At 42.4% G+C, this 15,790-nt stretch overlaps 1 protein-coding gene across 6 annotated transcripts in view; it reads left to right on the top strand.

Annotated features, from left to right (window-relative positions):
* Limch1 (LIM and calponin homology domains 1) overlaps positions 1–15,790 on the top strand; it is a 353,723-nt gene that overhangs the window by 132,935 nt on the left and 204,998 nt on the right. The gene's annotated exons all lie outside the window — the stretch shown is intronic.

Here is a 15,790-nt window from a genome sequence, read left to right as displayed (position 1 = left end):
TGTCAAGAAACTCCAATGGACTCTCATATGAACATTTGAAAATTGCCCTGTTCTGACTTTTTTCTAGTTCCCTGTCTAGAACTTGTAATGCTAATAACTCTTGCCTTTACTTCTCCTTCACATCTCCTATTCATGATTCAAGGACTTTCTTTTCCCCCTAGAGACAAGAGTTATGCAATTTGGGAGTCTTTTAGATAGACCCACTGAAGGGGTAATCTGAATAAAGTTCTCTCCGTGGGTAGACCCCATGGGGCCACGCAGTGGCTTGATGTGCATCAGAAAACATGACTTTCAGAAGTTTGCACGGTTAGGCAAAGGGAACTGAAGCTAGGTTTAGCCTCACTGACTCTCCTCCCCTGGCTACCCTTGTCCAGAGCCCAATCTGTATAACCAGCCAGCATAGCTGTAACTACCACACATGAGACTGAGGAGCTGGTGAATTAGTTGAGGTTCAGTAGAAGATACTGTTACCATCACTATCATTTCAAGGTGGGAGACTGGAGTGACAGTGGGTTCAGAAAAACCTGTGAAGTATGCAGAGGAATCTTAGAGAAATGAGCTTTCCAGAAGCCCATTGGAACTATGGCTAGAATCCCATTTCTTTGACTTTGGGCCTCCCTTCCCCAATGCTAGCTAGGTGTTGGTGGACAGTTTCATGATTCAAACAAGAGAAAAGTTAATAGGATATTCATACCAACCTAAAATGCCCACTTAGAGCCACCCAAATGACAGGCTTTCCCAAACCATTTGATTTTTTAAAAATTCCAAACCACACAATATATTGGTCATTTGTTCAGTATTCAAATGGTCATTTTAAAATATACTGCATGGTAGACAAGTGGATTACAGCCACCATATTAACATTGGATGCTATGGTTGAATATGGCTTGTCACCTCTAGAACTGAGGTTGAAGTCCCATTCCTCAAAGTGGCAGTCTTGGGAGATGGGGCCTGGTGGGAGGTGTTTAAGCTCTGGGGGTAGAGCCCTCATGGACAGACTCATGCTCTGTAGTGGAATCAAGTTCTCATTTTCATGGGTCTGGATTATAGTAGGGGTCCTCCCTTGTTCTGTTGCTTGGACATGCCCACTTGCCCCCACGTTTCTTTTATGAATTGAAGCCATACACAGCTCTCTCTAGAGGTAAAGTAAATGCAAGCACCACAGTTTTAAACTTTCTAGACTTCAGAACCATGAACCAAATAAACTTGTTTAAAAAGTTCCCAGCCATGGGTATTATGTGATAGGACAAAAAATCGACTATAGCAGCGGACCTAAGGATTGTTATTAGATGGATGTGTGTCTCCTTTGAATGAAACTGAAAGCAAAACATCTTGTTACATCTTATCATGCAACTAGGGTTGAGCTACCATAGAGGCTAACATGTATCCCGATTAAAATCCTTTTTAACTGTCAATTAGAACAGAAGTGGCTATGGTTTGGATATGTTTCACCCCCAAATTCATGTCCCAGTTTGAGGTTATATGAGGTATTAAGAAGGTAGAAACTTAATCAGACTTTGGAGTTTAGAGGTAGAGCCTCGGAACTGATTAGGGTAGGACTAGATCTTGGTAGCTGACACAAGCCTAGAGTCATCTGAGAGGAAAGCTTGTTGAGGAATTGCCTAGATCAGATTGGACTGTGGGCATGTCTGTGGGGGATTTTGTTGCTTTTTAATTGATGTAGGAGGGCCATCACACTACAAGTGGTACCATCTCTAGGCAGATGGCTGTGTGCTGTGCAAGAAAGTTATCTAAGCATGAATCTGAAAGCAAGCCAGAAAACAAGCCAGAGAGCAGTGTTCCTTTGTGGTTTGTGCTCATCTTCCTGCTTTGACTTCCTCAATGGTGAACTGTGACCTGGAAATGTAAACTGAAACAAACTCTTTCCTCCCCTAAGTTGCTTTTGGTTATGATATTTTATCATAGCAACAGACTTAAACTCGAACAATAACTTTGTAAGAAGATGGGGGAGGGCAGGGCATGCATGTGTGCATGCACACATACATTCTCCCTGTCTCTTGTCACATGATGCCCTATGCTGCCTCAGGACTCTGTCAGCAGGAAGGCCAACACCAGATTCATCCCCTCAGAGCCACAAACTAAAACTCCTTTTCTTCATAAAGTATTCTGCCTCATGAATTTCATTATTGTCATATAAAATATACTAATATAGAAGTGTAGAAAATGACATAAAAATATATAACCTGGCTAACGGTGAACAGTCTTGTAATGACTACCCTAATCAAGAAATAGCATCTTTTTGCCCTAGAAAGCACCCAGTGTTCCCTCCTAATTATCCTCCCCTCTTTTCTCAAAGTTACTCTTCTCAGTTTGTGTGTGTTGGTGTATTTACATGTTTGAGTATGTGTAGCCAGAGGTCAACCTCGGGTATTATTCCTTAGGAGCTCTCTACCTTGTTTTTGGAGATGGATCCTCTTTCTGGGACCTGGAGCTTATTGAATAATCTAGGCTGGCTGGTGGGTGACCACCAGGGATCTGCCTGTCTCCGTCCCTCTAGTGTGTGCCACCATGCCTGGCTTTTTACATGATATAGGGGGTCAAACTTAAGTCCCATACTTGCCACACTTACCAGGAAGCTCTGATCCCAGCCCCACTCTCCTCCTTTTTTCGCTGATCACATCCTTGCTGTTCTTAAGCATTGTGTTACTCACGTCAACTTTAAAAAAAAAAAAAAAAAAAAAGTACGCTATTTACAGTGCAATTACAGTGTCTTTATTCTGAGTATTTCACCATGTTTTATTTTCATTTGGTAATCTAATAACCTGTTTGGGTGAATTCTAGCACTTTTCAAACTCAATTTTGATGCCTTTTTTTCCAGGCCAATTACTGACAACCTCATCCAACAGTTTGTGGTTACTTTGGATTCTTAGCTAAAAACCATTACATTATTAGAATATCAAATAGTGAAATTGAGCACTTCTTCAGTCAGCTCCACTGTGGCTATAAGGACTGTGTGTACTTGGCAGAGCCTCGATTTCTAGTTCTTTGCCCAACACCAGAAAGCCAAGGGGATGACCCCTTCTTCTTCTCCATCGTCACTGCTAAAATCATGCTGACTGAATGGCTGGCCAGTGTCAGTTCTGTGTTATGAGCAGGTGGGCAACTCAATGAGTGGACATGACTATGGTGACTGAGAGAGCTGGTAAATGACAATCCTTAAAACAAAGACGAAAACACTCCTAGAAATGGACAAGAAGGCTTTGGATAGGCTGTTGACTGAATACTTACCCTCTACTGTTAAAGTGCTTTCAGCCCTAGCTCCCAAACAGCATTATTGTGAATATTTTCAAAGATGTGGAAGAAAGGAAGGAAAAAAATGGAGGGAAGGAAGAAGGAAGAAAAAAGAAGGGAAGAAAAAGGGTTGGAGGGCAGGCTTCAAGAAACCCACGTGTGCACTGCTTGATTTCAGTATTATTGGCATTTTCTGTATTTCATATGCATATATATGCACACCTAATATATTTTCCAGCAGTTTCAAAACAAAGTACTGCTATCAGATATCTTTTTTTTCTCTAAGTATTTTAGCACACACATTCAAAGAAGAACATTCTCCTAGGTAATTTTTTTAAAGATAATTTATTGAGAATTTCATACATGCATATAAGGTGTTTTGATCAAATCCATGCCCACTCCCTCCCCTCTAACTCCTTCCATATCTCCCCATCACTTTTTTCTGACAACTTCATATATTCTTTCTTCTTTGATTTATTTTTTTTTTTTAGTGGGGGCTTTGGCTACTCTAACATTCCCCCCTCTGAAGAGGTAATGGTAAAATCTTTTAAGGATTAGATAAAAGCGCCCAAGTGCTTTCAACATTTTTGGCCTTTGGAGCAGAGTATGTTGCTAAGAGGCCTAAGGACATTGTGAGTTTTAGCCAAGAAACTAACTGCTTTTCTTTGGGGTCTTTTTACCCTAACTGCCTAGCTAATTCCTACCCCCTATTCTTATCACACCATTCTCTGAAGAGGTTACCCAACTTGTGGATAGGGAATCACGGGTAGGTGGCCTTACTGTCACTCTTTATGGAGTGAATGGTGACGCTTGGTATCATCAGGTGACCAGTATATTTCCAGGATTCCCCCTCGTGCCCCAAATATCACCCATAGGATTCTTGTCTTCTAGAATCTTCTGAGAGAATACACATTACCCTTCATCGTGATGTTTCTAGAGTCTCTCCTTTAGAAATAACCACTTTCTTTTCCTTTATGACAAGGACTCTTATTTTTTCAAAGTCTGGTTTTCTTATAAAATGTGAAATTTCAGAATTTACATGAATATCTCCTTGTGTTCTCCTTTAACCCAGTCAGTACACTTGGTAGGGGAGGGGGTTGTCTCTCTCTCTCATTGACTTCCTAGTTTGATTTTGTACCAGGCACCCACAAACCCTGACCCATCTTCATGTAGCAGAATTGCCTTGGCTGGATTCTCTTCTGAGAAGTAGTTCTGAATAAAAATTGAAGTCACCTGACCTTAGGCATTCTATTTTGGATTGTCTTCCTCTTAAATACAAAACTTGAAAAGCCAAGACCGTTTTTACACACTTCATAAATGTGAAATGCCCTTCTGGGCAGTTTGAACCCTGGTGTCTGACCTCTAATGACTGAGTGACACAGGCTCCTGTAAGCACCTTTTAAAGATCATGCAGCAGGCTCTGAGAGGTAAAGCCATCTACTCTCAGTTAGCTTCCAAGCACCAGCCCTGGAATCTGAACCTAGTTCTGCCCAATTCAATCAAAGACTTTCAACTGTACTCTGCTGAGAACTAGGTGACAGATTTGCCCAAATTAGCCCAGAACTGCAATGTTTATTGAAGGAGCAACATGAGACCCCAGTAAAAATAACTGTGGCTACAGCTCATCTCCGCTTCACAAAACTCATATGAGACAACACACAGCCCACAGCACCTCCTGGCCCACTTTCTTTCTGGCCTCTTCTTTCTCTTTGTTTTTGAATCTCTCGCTAAAGCTCTTGGCTGTGGTAAGCTCATTGTTGGTGCTGTCTGTCTGTCTCTGGGGCTTCTGTGCCTCCTTCTTGTCAGGCAAGGACAACTTGAGAAAGTGACACAGTCAAACGAACCCACGCACATGTGTCTGTGCTGACCCATTTTCCGTGTCTAGATCATACAATGACTAGATCAGAGGAATGAATGCTCCCAGGGTACTTTTGAGCATTGGCTTTATTCTTAATTAGATTTTTTTTTTTAGCAGACTCTGTCAATCTGTGGCTATAAACAGCACCTTCTGGTTTTCTGATGACATGATGAAAATATAAATGGATCCTGCAGATTGCATTTTATTATCCTCCATACTAAGCATGCAGAGCTGCTGCTAGAGGGAAGAATGGTCTGATAATGCTGATTAAATCAGCTCTGGCCTGGGCTTCTGTGCTGTTTCTCTGCCAAGCTGAACTGAATTGATATAAGGAGCTATTGTTATTAAAGAAAGCATAGCAATATAACTGGCTAAAGAAGAGTTGGCCTGTGAACAGTGTGATGGGGCAGTGATGTCATGGCCTGGGTGAGAGGAGAGCTGCTCTGTGTTACCCTCGCTGCTGGCTAGCCATGTGACCTTGGATGAGTCACTTCCTTTGCAGGACATTATTTTTCTTTCCTTTAATATGAAATGGTTTTGCCTATAACCTGGGCTTTAATCTGGTGTATACAAAGGGTCTGGATGGATCTCTAGAAAAATCTCAGGATGCTGTGTGATTTGAGGAAGGCCAGGTAGGCAGCTATTTTGGTTGTCTTGCTTACAAATGATGGCAGCTTGCTATGAAGAGAGAGAAAGAACAGATCACAAATGTACTTTGGGAAGCCAACCTTGCTCTTAGTGGTGGTCTGAATGCATCTCTGTGTTATTGGAGGAGGGAGACGGTGGTACCATTCATTGACAGGGAGAAGACCAAAGAGAAGAAGTTGGATTTGGGGACAGACACCAAGACTTTGTATCAATCTCATTAAGTGTGAAATATATATTTAAGATATCCAAGTGGAGATGTTGAATGAGAAAGTGGATATTTGATTTTGGATTTGAAGGGCACAGAACCATGTATACAAATGCATGACTTATCCTCATATATAAGACATAGAAATCTATGGGACTAAGTAGAATTACCTGGGGACCTGAGGGGGGAAGGTATAGAAAGAGAGGAAAAAAGAAAGAAAAGACCACTTTACACTTTCAGTTAATGCGGTAGAAATCCTTAATGCAATAGGACAGGTATATTTATTTAATGAGGCAGAAAGAAAATCAGGCCCGTGCAGTGGTAGGGAAGCCAAGGAAAGGCAAGGGATCCCCCAAAGGAGGAAGCCATTAACTTATGCTGCTGAGACATTAAGATGAGAGAAGAATGCCTTTAGGCTGAGACGTTGTGGCACTATTTGAGTATCAGAGACAAGCCAGTAAGCATGGCCTCATTTAAGATCAGTGAGGGAAAACTGCAGAGATGACTAAAAGGAGAAAGACCAACAATGAAATGTTGGGGAAGTTTCTTACCCTTGCCCCCAAATGGTGACAAGATGTATTGAGCGCTTACTCTGGGCATTGTGGTAAGGATTTTCTGTGCTTTAATTCATTTGCTCTTCATGCAAACCAGTAGAATGGGCACTATCATCATGTCTTCAGAAGGGAAGGTGAGCGTTAGTTCAAGTTCATTAACTTGCCTAAGGTGATTTAGCTTTAGTTGGCTCAGCTCAATTTTCATCAAGCTGGGCATGGTGGCAGAGCTCTGTGAGTCTGAGGCCAACTTGGTATATTTAGTGAGCTCCATCATCAAATTAAATAAGGATAGCTTGCAAGTGGCTGAGCTTTGATGTCAGAATGACAGACATTGTATATGCATATGGAAGTTTGGACTGTTAAAGGAAGAAGAACAGGGTGATAGTTGAAGGTCTGGATTGAATGAAGGGAGATGAAGGAAGCTATGGATAAAAGTATACAGTTAACCTAAGGAACAGAGGAAGGGAGAGGATCTTGAGCCTTCATGAAGCCTTTGGGGCTGGCAGGGAAAGAGAAAAAAGTAGGGGTAGCTATGATGTGTTGAAGGATAGAGAGTCTGGGATGGTGGTCTCCATCTCACTGTGATTCTGGCAGTAAAGTCATTGACTGTGCCTGGGGTAGGAGAATCCATGAGGATATAATTAGGGCACCAAGCAAAATATATTCTGGAACAATCTCTTTAGGAATTGGAAGGTATGATAAATAGGAAAAATAAGATCAAAGACCTTCTGGGTGTTTCTTTTGTTATAGGTTCAAATACAACCCATAATGCTGGCATTAATTGTATGACATTGTTTATTGTTTTATGTGTGAGTGTTTGCCTGCATGTATGAAAGTGCACCATGTAGTACACACAGAGGCCAGAAGAGGGCATTAGATCCCCTGGAACTGGAGTTATGGATGGTTGTTAGCTGCCATGTGGGTGCTGGGAACCAAACTCATGTGCTTTGCGAGAGCAATCAGTGCATTTAACTGCTGAGCCATCTCTCCAGCCCAGTTCTGTGACATCGTTAACACACGGTCCATCACCACTGAGGCTGTGCCTACTCTGGCACCTCATCTTGTACCAGCTTCCCTTCTCTACCTGTGATGCTCAGCTGTTAGAACTTTGGCTCTTTGCTCAAAGAAGCCTTTGTACAGGCCTAGAGGTGCCTAGAGGCCCTGCTGCATCTCCTTCCTCTGGGACAGCCCTTCTCATCCTTCAAGTACAACTCAAATGTCAACCTCTTAGTTCTTCCTTCCCTGATTGTGTTAGTCAGGGTTTATTCATGAGCTCTCCCTTAGTATTTCCTCCCAATTCTGCATAGCATTATGTTGAAGAGTATGGGGCAAAATTTAGGCTCTGCTATTTTGGTGGTTAATTTTCATTGTCAGCATGACTGAATTTAGTGTCACCTAGGAGATACAAATCTGAGTTTGTGTCTGTGAGGTACTTCAGAGACTTTTAACTGAGGAGAAAGGCCCACTCTGCACCATCCCATGGTCTGGGGCCCCATTCTGAATAAAGTGGAGTAAAAAAGCAAGTGGGCACCATCATTCATGATGAGACATGGATGCTTCCTGACAGTGGATGCAATGTCACGAACCAAATAAATGAATACAGTGAACCAAAATAAATCCTTCTCTAAGTGGGTTTTGTCAGACATTTTGTCATAGCAAGCAATAGTTGCTAACACAGCTATTTCTTAGGTTTGTGCCCTTGTGTGCTAGATAGCTTTAGTGTCAACTTGGTACATCTGGGTTGAAGGGCATTCACTTGGGGAATTGCCTCCATTGGACAGGCCTGTGGCCATGTCTGTGGGGCATCTTGATTATTGAGTGATGTGGGAGGACCCAGCCCACTGTGGGTGGTGCCACTCCTGGGCAGGTGAGCCTATGTTGAATAAGAAAGTACATTGAGCAGGGGTTAGGGGAGTAAGCTAGTAAGCAGCATTCCTCCATGATCTGTGCTTCAGCTCCTGCCTCCAGGTTCTTGCCCTGAGTTCCCACCTTGGGCGCCCTGATGAACTTCGACCCGGAAGATGTAAGCTAAATAAACCCTTTCCTCCCCAAGTTGGTATTGGTCAGAGAGTTTTGTAACAGCAGTGGAGAAACAAACTAGAACAGAAATTGGTACCAGGATTGTGGGGTATTGCTGTAATAGACCTGACCTTGGTTTTGGGGGAGGATTGTGGAAGCCTTTTGAAGTTTGGGCTAGAAAAGCCATTGAGTGCTTAGAGTTTGTTGCTGTGGAGCTTGGAACAGTTATGCTGGAAAGAGTTGTGGATGATGGAGGCCTGGCTTGTGAAGCTTCAAAGGGAAGCAGAGACTATCAGGGCTGTTTGTATGATATCTTGAATTGAGAATCTGTGGGTTTTGGTCGGCTGGGCCTAAAGAATCAGCTGTGATTAAGAAGAGACCAGAACCTGAAGTAAAACCTTTGCTTTACTGGGACAATTAATGCTGGTTAGCTGGGGCTGAAAATCAGCTCTAAGTAACAAGAGACCAGCATCACTGTGGTGAAATCTAGGAAGTAGTTCCTCAGGGTCAGCACACAGGAGCTATGGTCCAGAGGGGGCCCAAGGCTCCATCTCAAGCTGGAAGCAGGACTTGGTATGTGTAAGAGTCTCCTGCATGTTTCTGGTATTGAAAGCATAAAGGGTTTGCAGAGAGCAGCTGAGGCTTGGCACCCTGAGAAGGAAAAGCCATGGGTGAAAGGGCAGCCTCAGTCGCAGTGAAGACCCCAGGATTTGAAGGGGTTGTGAAAGAATCTGAGGTGTTGCACCCCGAGAGGCCAAAAGAGGTCATTGGTGAAGGTGCAGCTTCAGTTTCAGTGGAGACCCCAGCTTTTTGGAGATTCCAGGACCATGGGATGACCACCAAGGACAACAATAGGTGTGAAATGGAACTGTCCTGGGTCTATGAGAGGAGCTGTGTGTGCTGTGTGGATGGCAGAGTCAGAGAAGTGGAGCTGCCAAAACCCTTTGGAGCCCAGAAGATCATGAGTGAATCCCAGGTGTCCAGCCTTGAGCTACTTTGCTGGACTTAGGCTTTGCTTAGGTGTGCCCAATTCTTCCCTTTGAAATAAGACAGTACTTATTTTAGATTTTACAGAAGCCCACAGTTAAGAGACTTTTAAAAGAGACTGTGAACTTTTAAGAGTTTGGATTTTTTTTTTTCTGTCTTTTTGAGACAGGGTCTCCCTGTAGCCCCAGCTGTCCTAGAACTCACTATGTAGACCAGGCTGGCCTTGAACTCACAGAGATCCGCCTGCCTCTGCCTCCCAAGTGCTGGGACTACAGGCGTGCACCACCATGCCCAGCTTTTTTGCCATTTTTAAGACAGGGTCTCCCTGTAGCCCTAGCTGTCCTGGAACTCACTATGTAGACCAGGCTGGGATTAAAGGCGTGCACCACCACGCACAGCTAGAGTTTGGGTTTTTTAAGCACTGTGGGTCTTTCAAGATTGTACTGCTTTATATTGTGACAGTAATGTTAACATCATATCTTGGGGACAAGAAAAGGAAAGGTTTAGTTTAATAGTGGTGTGTTTTTGTGTCAAATTGACAAGGGGTCAATTGTGCTAGATAGCTTTTGTGGCAACTTGACACACCTGGGTTGAAGGAGATAGGGAAATGCTTCCATCGGACTGGCCTGTGACCATGTCTGTATGTGTGTGGGCATCTTCTTGATTATTGAGTGATGTGGGAGGGCCCAGCCCACTGGGTGGTGCCACCTGTGGGCATGTGGGCCTATACTGAATAAGAAGCAGGCTGAGCAGGGGCCAGGAGAGCAAGCCAGTAAGCAGGATTCCTCCATGGCCTGTGCTTCAGCTCCTGCTTTCAGGTTCCTGCCCTGAGTTCCTACCTTGGGCTCCCTGATGAACTGTGCCCCAGGAGATGTAAGCTAAATAAACCCTTTCCTCCCCAAGTTGGTATTGGTCAGTGTTTGCCACAGCAGTGCAGAAACAAAATAGAACACCTTGAGAAAGTTAGTTAGCCTCTTGTAAGTTTCCTTGCTGTTAAATTAGACATGACAATCAAATACTCTGAAGTTATGGAGATTAAATAAGTCAATATGTGGGAAGTATTTAGAAGGGGGTGTGTGTGGTAACTGTTCCACGAACGCCACCTCTTGCCACTGGATGTCTGTAGTCACACAGGGTGTGTCAGTTACTTTCTCCCTGCTTCGGATCCCCCATCTACATTTCTCTTTCAGAAACCTGTGCTGTCATATTTTCCCTTTCCCTGGATTGTGATTGCCACCAGGCAGGATCTAGAGCTTATTATTTTGATCTCACCCCCTTCCCAGGACCTATCACAAAACAGATGTTCAGTGAATGACTGATTGGGTGCTAATTTTTGCCTACATGAATGATTCACCCTTGTTCACAAAGAGCACCCTTATAATTTTGGTTTGACTTTTTAATGGTCCCATGAAGGGTTTATTTCTCAGGAAAAAAGTGAAAAGTAATACCGATTCTGTTCTGCTTTATTTTACAATTTCAGTATGAAATATGCAGAGATGTTCTTGTTAATTAAGTCAGATAGGATCAGAAGAGAAGGGTGCATAATGAACTAAAGAGAAGCTTCTTCAGTGAATTAAGGAACTGTGATTTTTATCATTAGCAGTTTGCCAGAGGAAATCACAGCCTTTCAAAAAGTATCTGCTTTTATAGAACTTAAGGAAAATTTTCATGTCTTTCAAAATTTAAATGAGAATTCACTGAATCTTGTATCCTGTTTCACTTGTTTGAAGCAGGAAACGTTATTTTGTCAGCAAACAGAATCTCCTTTTTAGAAGGCTAGGAGTCATGGCTTGCACCTGTCACCCTAGTATGATACACAAACACACACACACACACACACACACACACACACACACATATATATGTATATATACATAGAAAGAGAGAGAGTGTGTGTTCCAGCCTAGCTAGAACTATATAACAATTTCCTGTTTCCAAAAAACCAAACATTAAAATAAATCTCTTTAGGTCATTATATGAATAACTGTGAACATTTATTTTAAAATGCTCTTCAGACCTGCTGGTGTGTGTGTGTGTGTGTGTGTGTGTGTGGTGTGGTGTGTGTGGTGGGGTGTGGTGAGGGGTGTGTGTGGAGTGTGAGTGTATGGTTTCCTTTTAAAAACCAACAGAAGGTTCATGAAAATGCTTCTGAAATACTATTTGCAAAAATGTTGATCAGGCTGGAAGACTGATTCTTGGCAGACTTTGGATGCTTACTGCAATTATATAATAACGATGGTAACAAAGCAATTAACAGATGTAGTGCTGTGATATACAATGTGTGAACTTTATAAACACATCATAAAAATGTTGCCATGGAGTTGTGTGGCTTTCTTTATTAGCCTGACTTCTTAAAATTCTTCATATTTCAGTATTGGAATGTTTCAGAGCAGAGCTAGGGATAGAGATATACTCAAACAGTATTACCTTTGAGCTCCATGGAAAGGAAATCGGATACAGATGAGCTTCCTCAATAGTTGCTTGCATGAACAGTGGGATGAAACATTATAATGTCCTTGGCTTCTGCTTTTGCTTAATTACTAAGGCAGATGAAAGCTTTTCTTTTCCTTGAAAACCAGGTTTTGATAAATTAGCCATCCAGTGACTGTTTTACTCTGTATGTTCCTCCAACAAATATTGTGGTTAATAATTAAACTGAATTGATCCTAAGCATAAAACAGGGATCATCTTATTATGGGCTTTCCAGAAAGGCACATAGGAACTAGCTGATGACTTACCTCCATCATGAGGATATCTGAGGAGTCTTGATGAAGAGATGTGCTATGCCCACCCTCAGTATGACAGTGATGTTTAGTCATCTACAAAGTTCATGCTGTTACTGTTCGTGTGTGTGTGTGTGTGTGTGTGTGTGTGTGTGTGTTGAATGCCATTAGGGAACTGTGGGAACTCTGGCTTCTATGAGTGAGGTATAGAGTTATTGGGGGACGGTGTGAGAGACTTAGAAGTTTGATGTAATCTTATAGAACTATGAGCTGCCTGGTTGAGAATAGATGGGAGGCCAGATAGAAGGGACCAGGTCAGTAAAACAGATGCTTGAACTATCAGGTGTGTCTGACCTGTACCTGTGGGTCATCTGTCACAGGATAATAGCCATGAGTGCAGCCCAACACAAAATTGTAACTCAAAATATGAGTTTTAGTTTGTGATATTTTTGATGACTCAATTGCACAGTTCTCATGCTCAAGAACTGAGCGTGAACTTTGTAGATGACAAGGTCCTATCACAATGTCAAAAGGTTGGACACGCCTGGTACATGGAAGATGGCAGTGACTTGGAGAAAGGTGGTGGAGGTCATGAGAAGCAGCTCTGAGTTCTAAAGGGACAATAAAGAAGAGATGCCAAGGGGTGTGATGGATGTAAAACATAGGGGTTGACCTGGTACTGCTGCAACTGAAGGATGGAGTTTCAAGGATTATTGATGAACTTTCTGAGGAACAAGGGAGGCGGGTACAGGTCAAGTGCTCTTGACTTACACGCTGCTCCTCCTTCCTGGCCCCTGAATCCTTCCGAGCCTGGACTGTCTTTGAAACTACCCTATGACCTGAAGTCTTACCCGAGGCTCTGCTAAGGGCTCTGCTAAGCTTCCCATCCTGCCCTTGTGTCTTTGGAGGATGCTCAGAAGATGTTGGTAAGGCTGATACCTTGTCTGGAAGGTTGTTGAGAAACCCTAGTTGACTGGGATCCAGGTGCAGAAGGGAGGAAAGGTTTGAGCCACCACTCTTCACTCCCCTTCAGTGGTGGTTAATCTTAATACTGATGACAGACACTGTCACGAAGGGAACAGGGATTAGCAGTTTTTATCGTTAGAACATACAATGTATGGTGTTGTAAACACATCGTAAGGATATTGCCAACAGGGGCATGGAGACAGATCACCCCAAATCCAAATTCCTATGGAAGGTCCTCCCTTTATAATTCTCAATGGTTGACTTAGTTCGAACCTCTATTAGCCTGTACTTCATTACTTTAACGAAATACTTGAGGCAGGGTAACTCCATAAAGTCTACTTGGCTTACATTTTTGCATGCTAGAAGTCAAAACATCTGGGCACAGATTCTGATGAGAGCTGTCCTGGCTGTATTGCCTGGCCTTAGGTTGAAGGAGTGAGAGATCCCATCACAAAAAGAAGTCAGGTAGAGACTGCATCTCCACAGACCCTTCCAAGATTGCTCCCTCAACTAATGTAAGGATCTCACACTAGGCTCCACCTTTTAAAGGTCTTACCACCTCCTAAAACCAGTGTTCTGGGGACCAAGCTTCCAATTTCTGAGCTTTTGGGTGACAAGTAGTACCCAAGCCATAGCAGGATCCTATGTCACAACTCTGGGCAATTTACATTGCCCAGAGCTGTGAAGCGCTGGGATTATAGGTGTGTAGCATCGTGTGTAGCTGTTGCTCTCCTTTTTAATTGTCCGGGTAAGCATGTGTGGAATTAGATGGTTTCTTCTTTAGTAATTAGGTTATTTCGTTATTAGATTATTTAGTTATTAGGCTCACTACTTACCAGTGAGCCTTTTGGCCCTGCTGTTTTCTCTGTGGAAAGGTTATCTTTTTCCCTATTGAGTGAACTATGGTTACTTACGTCAAGGTATTTATCAGAGGAATCTAAGTTGCTTAATTTATTGGTACAAATATATTTTAAAAGTCCCTTGTTATGCTTTTAATATTTGTAAAATCCTTAATGATGTCATTGGCCCTTCCTGATTCTGGTAACTTGTGTTGTCTTTTTCCTTTGGCTGCATGTCCTCCCGTACTGCTTCAACCTCTTCATACATTTTTGGTTATACCCTCTTTGTCTCTACAAAGACAATCTATTTTTCTATTGTTCCTTTAAATCAGTAGTATATTTAGAATTATTTTACTTAGTTAAAAAAATATTCAGGGATAGCTGGGCCTGGTGGGGCATACATTTAAATCCCAGCACTCAGGAGACAGAAGCAGGTGACTCTGTGAGTTCAAGGCCAGCCTGGTCTACATAGCAAGTTCCAGGCCAGCCAGGGCTATATAGTGAGACCATATCTTGAAAAAACAAAAAACAAAGAAACAAAACAATAACATCAATAGAACCCCAAATTGGGGGATAATTTAGAATTTTATTCTGTTGAGATCAGAGCATATGCTTTGCATAAATGCTTTTAAGAGCACTGAGACTTGTTTTATGACTCAGAATTTGGTCTAGTTTGATAAATGTTCAGCATGAACTTAAGAAAACAATGCGTATTCCCTTTTTGGAGGGTGAATTATTCTAGAAATGTCAGTTAGGCCATTTGGGTCCACAGAGTTGTCCATGTGTTCTATATCATTACGGATTTTCTATTTACATGTTTTATCAATCATTGAGACGTATTGACATCCCCGACTCTGCTTGTAGATTTTTCCTTTTTCTTTGTGGTCCTCTCTCTTTTAGTTTGTGTATTTTGAAGGTTTTTTAAAAATGAGGCCTATTAAAGCTCAGGATTGATAATGTCTTAGTAACGAGTTAATTAACCCCTTATTGTTAGGAAAGACCTTTCTCTTTTCTCTTTATTATTCTTTGTTCTGAACTTTCTTTGTCTGATATTGATACTAGTCCAGCTTTCTTGTGAGTGATGTTAGTGTGTGCCTTCAGATTGAAAGTGCACATTTGTAGGCAGCATGTGGTTGAATGTAACCTTCTGAACCAGTGTGACAAGTTCTGTATTTTAATTGGGGGAGCTAGGGACATTTGCATTTAGCGTGATTATTGACATGATCAGTATTAAGTCTGTAAACTTTCTATGTGTATGTGTTCTGTCTGTTCTTTGCCTCCTTCCCTCTCCCCTCCCTCCTCCTTCCCCTCCTCACCCTCTCCCCTCCCTCCTCCTTCCCCTCCTCGCCCTCTCCCCTCCCTCCTCCTTCCCCTCCTCACCCTCTCCCCTCCCCTCCTCCTTCTTCTCCTAGCCCTCTCGCCTCCCCTCTTTTCTTGCCTTTTTTATTGTTGAGTAGTTTGACCCCATTCTATTCTTTTTGCGGCTTATTTGCTATGACTTTCATTTTGTTAAATTAGCAATCAGAGGCACCATGAATAGCCCTGAGCCCTGTGCTGCCCAGACAATTACTCTTCCCAGATTTTATTTTATTTTTTCTCCATTCCATGTGTTTGAATGTTGGCTTTAATTTTGCAGTCTTGATGTTAGTATCTTGAGGTTAGGAATCTATAGTCTTTCTCTCCCTAACCACTAATATTTTAGTAAATAGGGATTTTGTCCTCAGATAGTGTTCTGTAGG

The sequence above is a fragment of the Nannospalax galili genome, unplaced genomic scaffold (genome assembly GCF_000622305.1).
Source record: "Nannospalax galili isolate Female #2095 unplaced genomic scaffold, S.galili_v1.0 scaffold772, whole genome shotgun sequence".
Lineage (NCBI taxonomy): Eukaryota > Metazoa > Chordata > Mammalia > Rodentia > Spalacidae > Nannospalax > Nannospalax galili.
This window is presented reverse-complemented; position numbering and strand designations above follow the sequence as displayed.